Raw genomic sequence first — 20088 nt, forward strand, 5'->3', positions numbered from 1 at the left:
TGCCTCTTCTACCTATTTCTTCACCCGTCCCTCTCCCTTCTGCTGAAATAGCTTCTGTGGGATATGGACTTTCACATTCTGGGCCAGTGCCCTAACCCAGGGGATACACAATGAGTCAGTCAGTCTTTTAGCTAAAGAGGAGGATTCTTTTTTTTTAATGTTTATTTATTTTTGAGAGAGAGAGTGAGACAGAGCGTGAGAGGGGGAGGGCCAGAGAGAGGGAGACACAGAATCTGAAGCAGGCTCCAGGCTCCGAGCTGTCAGCACAGAGCCTGACGTGGGGCTTGAACTCACAAACTGCGAGATCATGACCTGAGCCGAAGTCGGAGGCTTAACCGACTGAGCCACCCAGGCACCCTGAGGATTCTTGATCATGACTCAAAAACATAAAAAATAAAATGGTATGCTATCATTTCAAATTGTTAGTATTTTACACAACTCCCTTAGCTGGTTATTTACTTCTTATTAGGAAGAAACTATAAGAGCAGGAAAGATGCCTGTAAAGAGTTCTGGAGCCAGACTTCCTGGTTTAAGATCTGACTCTCTCACTTATTAGCTGTAGACTCTTAGGCAACTTACTGAATTTCTTAGTATCTCAGTTTCCTCCTCTGTAAAATAGCAATAATAATATTGCTATATTATTGTGGTGGGTTGTGGTGAATCTTAAATTGTGTGTGTGTGTGTGTGTGTGTGTGTGTGTAAAGCACATAGGACAGAGATCAGCACATAGCAGGTGTCAATCAACATTTACTAATATTATTCCCTCTTCTTGGCAACCTTCTTTGCACAGAGCAGGTGCTCAAAAGAAGTTTGAGAGAATAAGGACTGGATTAAGTGTGTTGCCGCCAGGTGGCAGTAGTGCCTCACTTATAAGGACTAACCAAACCACCAGAAGACTTCATTGGAGTCGGGGAAACTCCCTCCTTCATGAAGTCCCAGATGCGGTATGAGGAACTGAACCCCTTTCCTCTTCTGTCCTTCCTTCCTTTTCCTCTAATATCTGCCCTCTCTCTACTGTGATAAACCTTTCCTTCCCCTTGCCCCCCGCCCCACCCGTGTATTAACCTGCTAGGGCTACCGTACAAAAGACTGGATGGCTTAAACAGCAGACATTTTCTCACAGTTTTGGAGGCTAGAAGTTCCAGATCAAGATATCTTCAGGGTTGGTTTGGGTGAGGCCCCTCTCTTGGCTTGTAGATGGCTACCTTCTCACTATATCCTAACGTGATTCTTCCCTAGGCACATGCAGAGAGAGCGCTTTGGTATTTCTTCCTCTTCTAGTAAGGTCACCAGTCCATATTAGATTAGGGCCCTACCCTTATGATTTCACTTAACCTTAATTACTTCCCTAAAGACCTTATCTCCAAGTACAATCACATTGGGTATTAAGACTTCAGCATATGAGTTTGGGGAGACCCAATTCAGTCCATAATACCACTTTTATTTATAAACTCTGTTCTCATACTTCTTACTAATGTAGCTTTTCTTTCTTACTTCCTGTTATTCACCCATCCTTGAATCTTTATATGGCTTTTCTAGGACTTGTACAGGTTGTAGCTGAACAACTCTAGGGGGCATCGTTCATATCATAGCGTACATTTGCATATTATGGCAGCATTGAGGCAGATGGCAGTAAGATGTGTTGAAGAAGAGGAGTCTTTTTCAAATTCACACAAAGGTGCTGGCCCCCTCCACTGTGTTCCTGTCCTTCTCATCATTGTTGCTTCAGCTTCTCTCCTTCCTTACTCTCCTCTTTAGGCTGAAGCTGCTCCATGTTCATAAAGAGATTAATTTATCACGGCACACATTATTCAGTACCTTAGGGCCAGGCTGTCTTGTGGATACCAAATGGTGCACCCTACCCTTGCACCTTTAACCAGCCAGTCCATCCACACCCAGCAGGACAACACCCAATGGAATGAGCCTCCAACAGTCCTTGGATCATTCACTGTCTGCCTTTCCCTTGTACAGACATTAGGACCCAGGTAGGGAAGGGAAGAGGAGACATGTAGTATTGTAATGTAAATTAGCATTTATTGAACACTTACCATGCGCTGCACACAGTTCTAATTCTCTCTGCGTATTACATTTAATCATCAAAACCATGCTCTCATTTTCTAGATGAGAAAACTAAGCTGTAGACAACGGGCAGAGACTCCTAATTGTTCCCTAATTTCTGTCTTCTCTATTTTTCTTTAAGTAATTGAAGCTGATGGATTTTGGCTAGACCCAGGGGTGCCCAAGAATGGCCACATTTCTCAGCCTCCCTTGCAGTTTGATGTGGCCACATTACTTAATTTGGGCCAGTTGGATGTGAATAGAAAAGAGGGCTGCAATTTCAGTGTTCCATCCTTGAAAGGAAGCTTCTTGCTCTCTCTGTCCTCTTTTCCTTGTCCCCATGCTTGGACAGTAGTGAGCCAGCTTTGACCATGGAAACAAGGAGCATAGGATGAAGAAGAGAAGAGCAACGCCATAGAAGGAACCTGGTCTGTAGATGAGCTTATGGGACAAAGCCATGTACATGCTGACCCTAAATCTATCTTTAGATTATTATGTGAACAAGAAGTAAACTTGTCTTGTTTGAATCACTATAGTTTGGGTGTCTTTATTACAGCATCTTAGCATGTTCTTTCACTAAAATGGAGAAGTTAAGTAACATGCCCAAGATCACAAAGGTAATAAATGACAGCAAAAGGATTTTAACTCAGGTAATGATTTGAATCCAGAACCCAAGCTAATTGTACAATAATCCAAAGCCTAAGCTTAACCACTAACTGTATAATAAGATCTTATTCCTCCAAAAGTTCATAATCTCCAGGCAAGACCACCCCTTGTATTGGGCTTTGAAGGACAGTCAAATGGGCTGTAAAACACAAACTGTATAATCTTTTCATTGAATACCTGGAAACCCCATGATCATTCCCTTCTTTGGGGCAGTAGAGATCTGGTTAAAATGTAAACACAATGTGGGAGGGGCAACACAAAAATCCATTATAACCATGGAACTCTTGGTACTAGGTAATTCCTCATGCTATCTGACTTGTCAAGGTTGAGACAGAAAGGGATAATGGACACGCAAAAATTTTTTTTTCAATATATGAAGTTTATTGTTAAATTGGTTTCCATACAACACCCGGTGCTCATCCCAAAAGGTGCCCTCCTCAATACCATCACCCACCCTCCCCTCCCTCCCACCCCCCATCAACCCTCAGTTTGTTCTCAGTTTTTAAGAGTCTCTTATGCTTTGGCTCTCTTCCACTCTAACCTCTTTTTTTTTTCCTTCCCCTCCCCCATGGGTTTCTGTTAAGTTTCTCAGGATCCACATAAGAGTGAAACCATATGGTATCTGTCTTTCTCTGCATGGCTTATTTCACTTGCATAACACTCTCCAGTTCCATCCATGTTGCTACAAAGGGCCATATTTCATTCTTTCTCATTGCCAAATAGTACTCCATTGTGTATATAAACCACAATTTTTTTATCCATTCATCAGTTGATGGACATTTAGGCTCTTTCCATAATTTGGCTATTGTTGAGAGTGCTGCTATAAACATTGGGGTACAAGTGCCCCTATGCATCAGTACTCCTGTATCCCTTGGGTAAATTCCTAGCAATGGACACACAAAATTTAATGGAATGCCACAAGGGAGGCGGGTAAAATAGAGCATGGGAGAACAGAGAGTCCAGGAAGGAAACAGAAGAATCCTTTGCCTTGAAAGAAGGTGTGGTAGACAGAGTAATACCCACCCACCCTCCAAAGACATCCATGTCCCAATCCCTGGAACTGTGAGTAAATTACACTACAAAAGGGATTTGGTAAATGAAGGATCTTGAGTTAGAGAGATTATCCTGGATTATTTGGGTGGACCCAGTCTACGCTCAGGGGGCCTCATAAGGGAAAGAGGGAGGCAGGAGAGGGAGAGTCAGAGAAGCCAAGAGGATGACAGAAGCAGAGGTCAGAGAAAGAGAGATTTGAAGATGGTACACTGTGGCTTTGAAGAGGAAGGAAGGAGCCATGAACCAAGGAAAATTCTCCCCCAGAGCCTCCAGAAGAATGAGGCCATGCCAACATCTTGATTTTAGCCAAGTCAAGCCCATTTTGGACTTCTGACCTCCAGAACTGTGAGATAATACATTTTTTCAAACCACCAACCTTGTGGTACTTTTTTTAGCAATAGGAACTACTTATACAAGGAGTGTGGTTGTCTGGGTCCCTGAGAGACACAAGTGGCACATGAACAGACTGTAAGTAATAGTTTTATGGAGGTCAAGGGCACCACAAAGTGATGGAGAAGCACCAAGAGATTAACAACAGCAGGAAACCAGTACCATCCTGAGGCCTGAAGGGCATGGAAGAAAGAAGGGCATCACTGAAGACCGGCAGAACTAGAGCCATGGAGAAGACACCCAAGAAGAAGCTGAGGCCACATGGGCTGGGCTGTGGGTTGGGCACATCTACCAAAGGTGTCTGTTAGGTACAGTAAGCTCTGACGGCAAAGAATTCTTTTGTCCCTAAGAAAAGATTCACAATGAATTCCTCAATCTCTGAGGTCAAATCAGACAATATTAGAGTTCACTTAATGAGGAAGGTTCTCCATTAGACTCCCTTATTTTTATGTCTTTCATTCTTGTTCTAGCCTATTCTTTGTCTTGCATATGTAAAAATGCCTTTAGTGATTATGACTTATGCTTCTTATTTCAATACATCCTTTTAGTGGAAAAAAAAATATATATAAATGGATTATAGGGTATAAAAAGAAATGCAGTTATCCATGCATGCAAAAGCTTAGCTCATTGGCCAAAGCTGTAAGCTGAGTACCTCCGTGCACCTTGGGGCAGTGACCCATATTTCAAGCAAAGTAGCAAGGGGAATATTTCAAGTGTCTCTAGTTTTAATATAGTGCATAGGTAGTGGCTACCCTGATCTTGCAAGTCATACCTAGAATCAATTGGGGGAATGTGCAAGGGGACGTGGGTACTTTGATCTTTTCATAGTTTCCTTCTTGGTAAATAAATTTATATTTCAAGCCGAATCTCATCTTGCAATTTCCTGCCAACTTTAGTTCTCTGTAAAACTTATCTTTTCTTTTTCCACCTCTGCCCCCAGCCAACAAACACCTTACCTTTTTAATTGTCTAGATTTAAATACAATGTTTTAGAGAAATGAAGCATGTGATAACAGTTCCTGCAGCCCTTCCCCACAGCATGACATTAATTTGGACCTCTGTTTTCACTCAAACTTTGGAATTGCCCCCTGATTTATATTAAATATACCTACATTTGAAGACTTAGAGGTAATCTAAGTGGAAACAGCTTGATTCTCTAAATAAAAAATAATAAAAATCAGAGTAAAATAATTATAAGCAAATTGGAAGAACAGACTCAATTTTGTCACCAATAATTTTTAGAATTTGTAGAGTGTCATTTGTTATTACTCTCTGTTTCCACATCTCCAGCCAAAACAAGTTCTAAGCACATTTGAATGTATTTTTATAGATGAAGTCAATGAATTTAACATGATCATTTTTTAAAACTTTTAAATCCAGATAAATTATGTAGTGAAATCCCATTCATTTGGATTTCGCCCATGTTTGCCATGATTTGGATACAAGTTGGTTTAAAGTTTACTTTTCCAGTTACTGGGGGAAAGGGTTTACTAGGAAAATAATATAAATATGATTTCAATCTATTTAAGAAGTCAAATGCCTTCCAAGTACTTGAAAAAGCTTTGACATTTTCAATTTGCATGTAAGTCATTTACTTTGACAAATGACTTTGACAAATGACTATCAAGGTTCCTGACTTCACTGATATCTACGTTGGACTTTGTAAGTCTACAAAACATTTCTGTGAGTCAGAATTTTTGTTCTCACTGTATAGAGACATTCATTCATTTCTTCATTTAATAAATATTTTATTGAGCACCTCCTATGTGCCAAGCATTGCTCCAGGTGCTAGAAAGAAAATGGTCTGATTAAACTGGGACCTATAAACAGGTTATATTCATCCTCTTACCACCACCACCCCCACCGTGTCATCCCAGTAGGTATTAAACCTGGAGGGCCCTTTAAGCACAGAGTGTATGTCTTAGCTACCTGACTCTCAGAATGCCCCGTATCTAGAACTGAGCTTGGCACATAGTAGCTGCTCAATAAATGTTTGTTGAATGAAAGACTTCTGACTCCCAGTCCAGTGCTCTTCTGCTATCACACATCTAAGACTTGTGTTAGGTGCTGGGCTACAAAGTATATCTCAACTAATCTTCCAAATAATGCTAAGAGGTGATAGTATAAGTCTCTTCTAAAGTGTAACTCAGGGGGCTGAAAGTAACTTGACCAGGGTCACGTATCTGATAAGTGGCAGAATCAGAATTTGGGTGCAGGAGTGTTTAATTCCAATGCCATACTACCCTATACTGCCCCCAGAGCTGACTTGTAACTATTAGGTAGCTATGTGCTAAAATTCAAGATCTACAAAGGCAGGGATTTTATACTTTGCTTTGTTATTACTGTATTTCCAGAGCCAAGAGTGTACCTGGAACACTTTGCCACCATGTATGCTCTTAAGACATATATATGTAGTATAAATAAATTATTTAATTAAAATGATCTGACAGGACATCCACTTGGTAACATGTTGTTTGACATTTGTTGTGTTACTGACAATCACAGGCACTGTCAGTTGCTATTTCTTCCATCACTCCAGTTGGAATAGCTCTGATATTGTGTCCATCTTGCTCAAATATGACTCAAGGAAGAGGCATCCTATTCCTGCTCTAAGCCAGGGATTTTCAAGTAAATGTCATTCGGCAGTGTCTGGAGACACTCTTGGTTGTCATAATAGGGGGACGGTTGTGCTTCTGACATCTAGTGGGTAAAGCTCGGAGATTCTGCTAAACATTTCGCAGAGTCTAGGATAGCTTCCTCCAATAATGAATCATCAAATCCAAAATGTCAGCGGTGCTGAGGTTGAGAAACCCTGGTCGAAGCTAATCGCGGCGTTTCCATTTCTCATGCAGTGAGTGCTTTAGATCTGATCATGTGAAGTAATTCTGGTCAATAAGACATGAGCAGAAATCCATGAGGGGAATGGGGCAGAGAATATTGATTACCTGCCCTTATTCATTTTTCCTTTTTAGTAGTAACACCCCTTCAGTGTGAGCTAGGCATATGCCCATCCACAAAACCATACTGCTCAGCCTCCCTAGCTGCAGGGTATGGCCATGTGGCTGTTTTGGCCAAGGGGATATGAGAAGAAGTGTTGAGTCTCATTTCCAGATCGTGTGTTTAAAAGGGGATTGCTGTGCTTCACTTTTTCTCTTTTCCACTTACCGCAGACTGGGAGGTGATATTGGTGATTCAACTTGAAGACACAGCGTGACTTCAAGAGTAATAAGACAGACTTACTCGTATTGGGATTGGTACATGAGAGATAAACACGCTTCTCTCTTATTCAAACCATCATATTTTTGAGACTTTCTGTTTTAGCAGCTTGACTTGTATTCTAATATGGAGTGCTTCTGACTAAGCTTTTCCGCTCTGATAAAAGACACACATGTACCTACACACACACACACACACACACACACCTGCACACACACAGGAAATGACTCTGTCCAAAAGACGATGTGGGTGGGGTTTGTGCAGAATGTCTGGAACCATGAATGCCATCTTGTTACCATGAGGTAAGGTAGCCAGAGGGACAAAGCTGACCTTCCAAGTGAGAATGGTATGGGATGGTTGTAAAAAACCCATCTTTCTAGACATTGTTGAAGCATTAAATTAACTAACTTCGCTTCTGCCCTACCACAAGACTTCTTCTTAAGCAACATAGTACATTCTCAATATCATTTAAACTATTTAAACTTTTAAAAAAAAATTATAGCCCTGTCCTAATTAATTCCCTTTATGTACTCAAGCATAAAGATATTACATGTCATTATAAGTACTCAGATGTTTTTTGGTTAACTTCTATTGCCTTCTTCCTTATTTTCTATCCACTCTCAAGTTAATCTGAATCTGTGAGATTTCTTTGCTGGAGGTGAATATGTTGGAAAAACATACACTACCAGTCAGTCCCTTGAGGAAATGAGGATACGGACAGCATTGCCCCTGAAAATGCTTCCTGGTTGGAAACTAGAAGAGCCACTTTGAGCAGGTAGAATGAAATTGAATAAGAGACTCAGCTTCCAAGCAGTCAAGAGTAGGACTGCCACAGGAAATTGTGTAGGCTGTGAGCTGCAGCAGGGAGGATTGGGGTGGGGTGGGGTGTTTTAGGGAATGCCGGTTCCATGTCAACGGTGCCCCCTAGTGTTCTGTAGTGCACGACCTGTGTAACTACCCTAGGTCATCCCAGATTAGAGGGTGCCCATGTCCATTATTTTTTTTTTAATTTTTAAAAGTTTTTATTTATTTATTTTGGGAGAGCACAGGCGGGGGAGGGGCAGGGAGAGAGGGAGAGAGATCCCAAGCAGGCTCCACACTGTCAGCACAGAGCCCAACGTGGGGCTCGAACTCACTAACCGTGAGATCATGACCTGAGCTGAAATCAAGAATTGGATGCTTAGCTGACTGAGCCACCCAGGCGTCCCCCATGTCCAGTATTTTAAACTAATTACATCCATCTATTTTGCTGCCACTAAAGCCTCACTCATAACCCTTCCCTAGTTATGCTGCCTTGAGACTCCCTTGAAGCCATCAAGCTCATGCTAACGGGCTTGCAATGTAGGCAAACTCCTTAGGTGATCTTGAAATGACAGCAAAGGCTGTTCCCCGGAGGCAATGACAAATCCTCTTTGCTTTCCTCTTGGCAGGTGATTTAGAGAAGGGTCTTTGCTCTCTCCCTAAGTGCTCTGCTTTTCACATCTGCGTACCCACCACTGAAGGGCCAGTGGGAAGATGAATTTCCATTCACTTCCTAACAGCAGCTGGCTCCTCCTTTTGGACTCATCTTGAATTGTTTGCCAGACCAGCCAATTAGTCTCTTCACCCTTCCTGAAGCTTCCCAGGGAAGCAATTCCACAACCAGCAACTCCCTCATTATCCCACTTCTTCTAAGCACTGTGATTCCAAGTGTCCACCATGAGAAAGAAGCTGATATGCACATATTCTTTAACCCTTCCTTGAAAGACTTCAATCTCTCTCTCTCTCTCTCTGTGTCTCTCTTTCATACACACACACACACACACACACACACACAGCATCTATACCCTGATCCGAGGTAGGAAAACAAGGTAAGAGTATGCAGCATTCAAGAGTACATTTGAAAGTGAGACTTAATTTCAGTTGGAATGTACTTTTGAGAAGTCACAATTCTGCCTAAATACAGTGTGGAAGGCAAAACATAGCGACTATATTTCTTGATCTGCACTACTGGGCACGATAAAGACTTTTTCCTAATTTATGGATGTTAGTATGAAAGAAATTGTATAAGGGCATAAAATCAACTTGTTATATACATTGAAAATTTTGTGAATGTTTATTTATTTTTGAGAGAGAGAGAGAGCACGAGAGAGGGAGGGACAGAGAGAGAGGGAGACACAGAATCCAAAGTAGGCTCCAGACTCTTTGCTGTCAGCACAGAGCTCGACGTGGGGCTTGAGCTCAGGAACTAAACTGTGAGATCATGACCTGAGTCGAAGTTGGATGCTAGCCAAGCGAGCCACCCAGGCACCCCTCAACTTGTTATACGTTTAATAAATTATTAGAAATAAGTGGCCCAATTCAATTGAGCTCTCTATTCTCAATTTACTACTAAATCCTCCTCTAGTTCTTAATTTCAAAGTATAATTACATCTCTCATTCCCCAAACCCAGGATGAATGATTGGTTACCTTGTAGAGTGGGCCAGAGATTCTCCTGGTTCAGTTATCTAGGGCATCTATTTGAATATTGTTACTTCTCTGATACCTGAGCAAAGTGTCCATAGGCTGTACAGAGTGGGCAACTGTTTCAACTCCACGGACACAGGGGCAAGGGGACGGGGTAAAGATATTTGTAGGGCAAACTCTGTGCACACAAGGGTGGGAGTATTCTGTTCCTCCCCTTCTCTGTCATTATTGCAACTTCTTTGGGTCCTGTAATTACCTCAGATGGGAGAGGAGGGGGTTTGAATTCCTCTTGGTGGCTGGGGTGGTGGTTAAGGCCTGGACATAGGGTGAACCACACTGAGGACAACCCCCACCCTGAGACGAGCTCATTTTCGTGTCAATAATCACAGGATAGTTGTACTTCAGTGAGTGAATATCAGTGAGGCACTCAGAACGGTGCCTGGTACACAGAATGCAACACCTAACACCTAAGAATGCAACACCGTTCCCTTGCCTTCGTTCCTCTCCTCCAGTGCCTTATGCAAACATGCACTCGACAGGTGTTTGCCGAGTGGATGGACGTTCCACTCTGTGCACCCTGGTGGCTTGAACTGTCTCAGAAGATCTCCCTTTTGGGAGATCGGTTGGTTCTTTTTCTTGCCTCCCTTAACAAAAGGGGCATTTGCTCAATACCTGAGCTAAATCTTGAACAAAGGGCTCCCCTTGCAGCTCTGTTCAAAGCGAGGAAGCTTCTGACTTTGCAGTAAGCTGGGGACCCCTGTTGGCAGCAAAAGAATAAAGGAAACTGGAAGCATCTGGATAATAAAACTGCCGCAAGTCACTGCAGGAAGTAGCAGCTGGCTCCAAAAATGCCATTGCACCAGATTTTATATATAATAGGGAGGGCTGGTCCCTCTGGAGAGGAGACAGTCAAGGGTTCCTTCAAGAAGGAACCAACTTCTGTAAATCAGGAAACGTCAAAGTACTGACGGTCCAAGGGAAGGCCCGGCACCTCCCCAAAGTGAGTCATTTACTCCCGCGGAGCCCGGAAAGTCAGGCCCATTTCTACACCTTTGTGGTGCCCCTTCCCTTACTCTATCCCCCAAGAATGTGGTCCGTGAGCAGATTTATACCTTTCACACCCTTTCTTGCCGGAAGGCTCCCTTCCCATTGTTTCACAGGCTGGCAACTTCTCCAAACTCTCCCTGGGAAGCCCTGCCCTGCATCACACCCTCTCCTGTCAACCACAGCCTCACTTGCTCTCACACCTGTCTTTCTGGGGCCCTTTAACTGTGAAATCTTCCATTTTACAAACCAATTAAAGGTGTGTGATTAGGCTCCTAACAGCCGTGCTGTGCTGCCTGCTTTTCTCTCATTCCCTTACTCCAGCCTCGCAGCGGGAAGCACTCTGTTTTTCGAAGAAACCAGAAGTAAGTCGCTGGAGATTCCTTAATGGGGATGGGGTTTTCTTTTGGGGTGATGAAAATGTTTTGGGACCCGATGGAGGTGGGTGGTTGCACAGTATTGTGAAGGTACTAAATGTTGTGGAGTCATACACTTTAAAGTGGTTAATGTTATGTGCATTTCACCTCGCTACAAAACTTAAATTACTTTTCCGGCCAAGTAATGGTTCAGATTCTCGGGTAACCAGGGTTAGGGAAATACTGTACGTGGAGGAATGAGGAGAGACACCCAAGGGCTTGCCTTCCTCACAGCCAGAGGCCAAGAGGGCAAAGAAAAAAGAGAAGACAAGCCCAGGTGCCCCAGGGCGTGGGCTGAGGCAGTTCCTTGCCAAGGCCTCAGCCAGCCATTGAGATAAAGCTAAAACACCTGAAGGTTTAACTTTTCTACAAGGGCAACAACATTTCTTTTTCTGTGACAGTCCCTTTGGCTGCGTTGGTGATAACTGGCCATTCAGGTTCTCTGCATGAAGTTGTTCATCCCATAAGCAAACACTGCTGGAGTCTGACAACAGCCTCTAAGCTGGTTAATTTTAGCCTCTAAAGGCTAATTATCAAATTTTTAAAAAGCCAGCATTCACAGAGTTTCCTTTCACTTCCGCCTTTAGTAGAAGCTTCTGGAGGCATCCTGCACCTGGGTTAGGGTTTTCAGAGAAAATAAGGGTGCCCTGTTCAATTTGAATTTCAGATAAAGGACAAATACTTTTTTAAGCGTAAGTATATCCCATGTGATATTTGGGCCATACTTATATTGAAAATGTGTTCGTTGCCTGTTTGTAATTCAAATTTACTGGGATGTCCTATATTTTTATTTGTTACATCTGGCAACCTCTGAAGGACTCTCTGAAATTCTGACTGATAGGGTTGTAGGCTATGCTCAGACCGGGAGTTCAGAGCAGGGACGGTCTCCTCTGGGGCTTGTACTACGACATCAGTCTCCCTCACCAAACCCCACCTCCACTCCATGAATATTCAGTCTCCCAAATGATTGTCTGGCTTCAAAGACCACAAGCCTCAAATTTGTAACAAATGCCAGGCCTGGTGGCAGTAGTAGCCCCTGTGATGTACATCAGGTGGGCAACAGCCTGCAGCATTGAAGCTTCCAAATGCAAACAAGCTGTGATCAGGCAGAGTGTAGAAGGGGCCAATCAAATCCCACAGCAACCTAGCTCCTGAAGAACATTCTGTGCTGGCAAGACCCACTTCTGGTAGAAAATTTCCTAGAGGGGCGCCTGGGTGGCTTAGTGGGTTAAGCGTCTGACTCTTAGTCTTGGCTCAGGTCATTATCTCACTGTCCCTGAGTTTGCATCCTGCATCGGGCTCTGCACTGACAGTGTGGAACCCGCTTGGGATTTAGCGTCTCCTTCTCTCTGCCCCTCCTCCACTGGGTGCATGTGCATGCATGCTCTCTCTCTCTCTCTCTCTCTCTCTCTCTCTCTCTCTCTCAAAATAAATAAATAAACTTAAAAAAAAATAAAAAAGAAAAAATCCTGGAGAGTTGCTAGAAGCTGGCCATTCTGGACTTTGACATTCTTCTCCTGCTTTTGTTCTCCTGAGTTATTCTTAGGCCACTGAAGTCTATGTGAGAAAGAAGTCTAATCACAGTGGGAAAGTGGCTTGACAAACAATTAGGAACTCAACACAGCTTGATTATGCTACCCTGGCTGTGGGCTGGATGACCATTATTTAAAAAATATATTTTTTGATGTTTACTTATTTTGAGAGAGAGAGAGAGAGAGAGCAAGGAAGCGAGTGCAGGGGAGGGGCAGAGAGAGAGGGAGACACAGAATCCAAAGCAGGCTCCAGCCTCTGAGCTGTCAGCAGAGAGCCCGACGTGGGGCTTGAACCCATGAACTGCGAGATCATGACCTGAGCCGAAGTTGGACGCTTAACCAACTGAGACACTCACGTGGCCCTGGACCACTATTAATGCCCACTTGCTTCAGCTAAGATCTAGACTCACGTATAGGGCAATAGAAGGAGAAGAACTCTGTGTCAATATCTAACCCCTGGAAATAATTGACAGGGCTGGTAGTAAACAGCACCCTCCCACTTCATCAAGCCCATCATCCAGCCCCTTTCCTTCATTTGCTTGAAGATTGAAGGGGGAGAAAGGCTTGACCCTCATGATGGAACTCACCCCAGTGTCCGTCTTACCCTGCAAAGTTCAAACAAATCTGCTAGAGGCCGAGGTGGCGATCTTGTCATGTGTGTCTCCCTCAATGGAGGCAGTCTGCCAGACCCCCAGAAACACACAATGCTTTGGCTCCCACTCAAAAAACACCAACATTCATTGCCGACAATGTCCCCACCTACCACCAGTCCCTACCCACCCCTTCCTGGAAAATGTGATGGAGGAGGGGTAATGGGTCAACTCCAACACCACCTGGCCCTCAGCAGTAGACCTGGACGCCGGCCTGGAAGCAGCCCCGGCCCAGTGCACAGACAGTTCCTTGGGGACGTGCACGGTGTGGCACATCCTTATTCTCACAGCTTCAGCTTCCTGTGGGCTGTGGAGTCACCTCTGTTGGTTTGGGTCTCTCTGACCTTGGATGATATGGGAAAGAGGCCAGTGGGTGAAATTGGGAGGCTGAGCTGTGATATGTCACAATCCGGCTTAGGGTGGGACACTTTGTCCCCAAAGAGGGAGGGTGACTTCCTACCACACCCAGCCACAGCACAGCCTTTCCCGGGACAACAGGCCCTCCCCTTCTCCCCATCTAACTCTAAAAATATATGCCACGTACGATGGCCCAGTTGCCTTCGGAGGTAATCCAAACCTGGCCAAGAAGCTAACACTCAATTCTTTGTCTACTGCTTCAGGAAGTCTTAACTCCCTTTAGGATAGCTGGGTTTTGGAGACTTTCTGGGGGGTGAGTGGAAAGTATAAAAGCATACTTTCAGAGGTTTGCTCACTAAACAGTGTTTTGCTGAAAACTCACAATGATTCCAGCGGCAACTGACTGAAATCGTACCCTCAAATCGATGTTCGCTAATCCAGAAATCTTGTAAATATGATATGTTTCTCTCAAACATTTCAAACTGGAAGTGACTCTATCACATTTGCCTGGTCAGACAAAACACCCGGCGGCCTCAGCCAGCTCCCAAAGGGAGATGACGGTAAGTGAAATTTGGCTCACTCAACACGGTCTTGAAAAGACTAAGCAAAACAATCACTAAAATAGTCGGGGAACCTGATGATAGGACAGATCTTCCTTCTTTCATAGACTCAGTGGAGTAACTGAATTTCCTATGCACACAACCTGTTGGGGCCATTCAGATTACTGAAGTGAATGAAACGAGAGAGATTTTATTTCGTCTCAAGTTTTCTCTAGCTGTCCTTTTTGGAGGGTCTTTTATGTGTCCCTCGTCAAATTTCTCCTCAGCCTGGGGCTCCCTATTTGTCATTCCATGCCCAGGAATGCTCCCAGCTTGAAAATTCTTCAGGCCTCACTTTAAGTTTCTCCTCCCCAGAGAAACTTTTCCTGACTCCCTCCTTCTTTCCTGACTATCTCCTCCTGACTACTAACTACCTTAGCTTAGGTTTTCTTGTTATAATGTCTTCCCGGTTCTTGTTACCATTAGAGCATTTACCACAAATGGCATTTTCATGTTGAGTTATGGCTCCTTCCTAAGCTATAAACTCTATAAATGCAGTGTTTTAGGGGCGCCCACGTGGCTCAGTCCGTTAAGCAACCAACTCTTGGTTTCGGCTCAAGTCATGATCTCACGGTTCGAGAGTTCAAGCCCCACGCAGGCTCCCCACTATTAGTCCAGATACTCTCTTTCTCCCTCTTTCCCTGCCCTTCCTCTGCTTGCGTGCATGATCTCTCTCTCTCTCTCTCTCTCTCTCTCTCTCTCTCTCAAAATAAACAAACTAAAAAAGAAAAACAGAAAACACAAAAACAGTGTTGTAGGTTGAATTGTGTCCCCTCAAAAAGATACGTTGAAGTTGTAAACTTCTGGTGCCTCAGAATATAACCTTATTTGGAAATAGGGTTGTTATTGGTATAATTAGTTAAAAAGAGGCCATACTGGAGTAGGGTGGGTCACTGCCCCAAGATGACTGGTGTCTTTTTATATAAAAAGAAGAGACACAGAAACAGAGGCACACAGGGAGAATGCCATGCGAGGATGGAGGCAGAGATCAGGGTCCAGCTGCAAGCTGAGTGCCAGCATATCACCAGAAGTTAGGAAAAGGCAAGGAAGGATTCTCCCCTATGGTTTCTGAGCACGTGTGGTCCTACCAACACTGTGATTTCAGACTTAAAGGCTCTAGAACTGTGAGAGAAAAAAAATGTTTGTTGTAAGCCACACCATGTGTGCAGTGCTTTGTTACAGAGCCCTAGGAAGCTAACAGAGGCAGGGATGTTACCTGTTTTGCTTCTTGCTGTATCCTCAGCATCTAACTCCGTGCCAGCATAGAGTAGATGCTTAATGAAGATTTGCTGAGTGAACAAACAGCAGCCTTGAAGATTTGCCTTTTTTTAAAAAAGAATTTCAGTCTGGTTGCTGACTGGGCTTGAGGTCAATTAACATGATCTTGTTTTACACTCCTTTGAAGGATGATACCTTTTTTTTCTTTAAGTTTATTTATTTATTTGGAGAGAGAGAGCACGCAAGTGGGGAGGGGCAGAGAGGCGGGGACAGAGGATCACAAGAGGGCTCCGCACTGACAGCAGAGAGCCCGCCTGACGCTCGAACCCACGAACCACGAGATCATGACCTGAGCTGAAGTCAGATGCTTAACTGACTGAGCCACCTAGGCGCCCCAGGATGGTATCTTTCATTTTTTATTTATTTATTTTTTTAAATTTTTTTTTCAACGTTTATTTATTTTTGGGACAGAGAGAGACAGAGCTTGAACGGGGGAGGGGCAGAGAGAGAGGGAGACACAGAATCGGAAACAGGCTCCAGGCTCCGAGCCATCAGCCCAGAGCCCGATGCGGGGCTCCAACTCCCGGACAGTGAGATCGTGACCTGGCTGAAGTCGGACGCTTAACCGACTGCGCCACCCAGGTGCCCCAGGATGGTATCTTTTTAAATACAACAATACTGTAACAAGCGAAAGAAGGAACTGACAAAATATTCTTTGCTACCTTTCCCCTGATAGCTCTCCATAGGAAAAGCACTGAAGTGCTTGAAGGATTCTGGCTAAAATTTAGAACTTTACCTGGAGGTTACTATGCGTTAAACCTGGGCTTCGTAAGGAAGTGCATAGTGGCTGAGTCTGTTAGCAACACTTATTAGGAAGGATCCCGGACAAGCCCCAGTTAGGTGTTAGGGGTTGGGGTGGTATAAAGAAAGGGAATACATCCTCAAGGCCTCTTAAGGCTCAGCGGTGTGTAGGTGGATAGGATTCACACAGAAATGACAACTAGCCTTTCTTGAGGGAATCAGCAAAGTGTTTACAGAGGAGGTGACTCTTGAACTGGTACGTGGTTGGGGCTCAGTGTATCTCACCCTGAGCATAGCGATTTCAGGAGCACCATAAGGGTGGAAAACAAATTATAGGAAGTTAAGAAAGTATTTAGTAAGGTTAAATAATACTTCCAGGCAGTTTGGCTTAAAAGGAAGAAGAGGGAGGGAGGGAGGGAAGGAGAGGGAGAGAGAGAGAGAGAGAAAGACTTTTTTCAGTCTTCCCATCTCAATTATTAGCATCTGGCCAGCTGCTCAGACCAAAACCCTATGTATTAGTTGGGATGTGCTAGCTGTCTTAACAAACAACTCCAAACTCTCAGTGGCCTGAGACAACAAAGGTTTATTTCTTACTCGTGTCAGAGTCCAGTGTATGTTGGCTGGGGAAGGAGTGTTGGGGGAGGGGATGCTTGTGCTCCACGCGGCCAGTCAGGACCCAGGCTTCTTCTACCTGGCTCTGCCGTCTTCTAGCAAGGTGCTACTCAGAATGTGGTCCATAGGCCAGTGGGGGTTCATGAACTCTTTGTCACCATTTTGTGCCAAGATAATTATGGAACTGAGAGTGTTCAGAAATTACAGCAGTTTGACAGGATAATTTTAGGTCTATTGAATCTAATAATAAAAAATAGAATTGGGCTTATATTTTGTCTTTTTTTAAATGTAATTGTCTCAGTGATTATTTTTACTGTATTTTATAAAAGTAGCAGGCCATGATAGATTAGAACTAAAAAGAAAAGCTCCTCACTACATATAGTTTCGGAAGCACTCTTTTAGCACCTCAGCCTCAGAGTCCTAGGTCTCTCTGCCCCTGATCAGCAGAGAAAGGAGGAGCGGGGGCATGAGGGTTGTGTGGGAGATCTGAGGCCCCGGAATAACAGATGCTATTTCTGACAAAATCTCATCAGCCCAGTCTTGGTCACATGGCCCCACTTAACTGCAAGGGAGCCTGGGAAATGTAGTCTTGCTGGGTGCCCAGGAAGAAGAGGAAATAGAATTTGGTGAAGTCATAGCATTGTTTGCCATTCTGTAGGTGCCATCTTGACTGGTTTCTTTATGGCCTACGTACAATCCACTGGCTATCACTGTTAGCTCTGCCTCCACGGTATAGCCCCAATGTATCCACATCTCTTTTTTTCCCACTTCTACTGTCTTACTCCAAGCCATCTAGCGGGTCTCCGTACTTCCACTCTGCCCTGCACACTTTTGCATTCCCACTGCCTCTTCCCTAAACAACCTTTCTCTGCCCAATATCAAGGGTAAAGTTTTTACTTATGATTAAAATAATGATGTCTGATTTGCTTCAAATAACCCAGTGGGGGAGGGAGGTTGGTGGGAATATAGATGATAGGTATTGGTAATTGTTGGAGCTGGGTGATGGGCACATGGAGATTTAGTATACTTTCTACTTTTGTATTTGCTTGAGATTCCTATAGTAAGGGGTTTTTAAAAGTAAACTTTTAGACCATAAACGAGGTTATATCCAAGGTGACTGCTCATGGTTGTGCGGTTATGCTGTGCTCAAGTGTGCCGGCCTGGGGGGCAACGGGAGGCAGAAATCTGCAGGACAGCATCTCTCAGGGGGCCTGGCATTCTCCCAAAGGAGTCTCTACAGAAAATGGTGGCCATTATCATGCCTTTCCTCGGTTAAAACCTGAGGATGATTTTCCACTCTAATTGGTATATGGAGATTTTTTTTAATGCCTCAACTTGACAAAAGAGTCCACAATCTGATGTCTGTAGTCCTGTTGTTATTGTTGTTATTATAGGCTGAATAATGGTCCACAGATATGTTATATCCTAATTTTTGCAACTCATGAATGTGACTTTACATGGCAATGGCAAAGAGGACGCTGCAGGAATGATTGAGTGAGGAAGGATCTTGAGTTGGGGAGATTCTCCTGGATTGTCTGGTTTGGCTCAATGTAATCACAAGAGTTCTTTGAAGTGAAAGAGGCGAGGCAGACTCTCAGGAGAGGAGATGCTGGGAGCAGAGGGTGGAGGGCTGTGACTGCTGGGGTTGAAGATGGAGGAAGAGGGCATAAGCCCCTAAATGCCAGCAGCCTCTAGAAGCTGGAAGAGGCAAGGCAACAGAGCCCGTGGAAGGAACGTGGCCCTGTGACACCTTGATTTTAGCCCATGAGATTCATGTCACACTTCTGACCTACAAAACTGTAAGATAATAAATTTGTGTTATTTTAGGCCACTAAATCTGTGGCAGTTTGTTACAGCAGCAATAGGAGACTAATACAGTTATATTACTTGATATCCACATGCTGTCAAATCCAGAGGTCGACCTGTGGACATCACAGACTCCTTGCTGGCTACTGTCTGCAGACCAGGCTCCGTCAGCATTGCCCATCTCCCAATCTCATCACCTGCCTTTTCCTTTCACTTGCTTTGCTTCAGCCCCATGAACCTTCTTTCTCCCTTAAACTCCTTCAGGCCTTCATTTGCCATTCCTTCTGCCTGAAATGCTCTTCACCCAGCTCTTACATGGCCAGCTTATTTAAGCATTTGGGTGGCAGCATAAGTGTCACCTCCTTAGAGATTTTCTTTGACTATTCCCTCTAAAGTAGCCCTTCCCACCCTTCTCTCTCATTACCCTATTTCATTTACTTTATAGCACCTATTATTCTTTTAAATAAGCTATATTTTTAGAATAATTTTAGATTTCATTAAGAATAATTATTCTTTTAGAATAATTTTAGATTTACAGTAACACCCCCAAAGATCATATAGGAAACTCACATACACTCCTGCCTGTACTCCCAATATCCCTTATTATTAACATCTTACATTAGTGTGGAGAATTTGTCATGATTAATGAGCCTATATTGATGCATTATATGAAACTAAACCAGACTTTGTTCAGATTTCTTTAGTTTTAGCCCAGGATCCTATCCAGGGTCCCATCCTCATCCAGGGTACCACAGTACATGCATTGAGTTCTCCTGTTGGCTGTGATGTTATTTTGATGACCTTGACAGTTTTGAGCACAGGTCAGTTCTTATGTAGAATGTTTCTCAACTGAGATTTGTCTGATGTTTTTCTCATGATTATCCTGGAGTTTGGGGGACTCCATGATTATTACGGGTTTGAGGGAGAAAGAGTATAGACGTAAAAGAGCATTTTCATCACATTGTATCAAGGGTTTATGATTTATGATCTGGTTTGGTTTATGACTGTTGGTGTTGACCTTGATCACCTGGCTGAGGTAGTGTTTATTAGGTTCTCCACTAGAAAATTACTCTCCCCCCTCCCTCCTCCATTTGATCCTGTACTCTTTGGAAGGAAGTCAGTATGCACAACCCATACTTAAGGAGTAGGAAGTGACACCCTTGCTACTTTTCGAGTTTATTGTATTTATTTGTTTGATTATGTGTTTTGAACATTGTTACTGGGC

Source organism: Prionailurus viverrinus, chromosome B4, assembly GCF_022837055.1.
Source record: "Prionailurus viverrinus isolate Anna chromosome B4, UM_Priviv_1.0, whole genome shotgun sequence".
Taxonomy (NCBI): domain Eukaryota; kingdom Metazoa; phylum Chordata; class Mammalia; order Carnivora; family Felidae; genus Prionailurus; species Prionailurus viverrinus.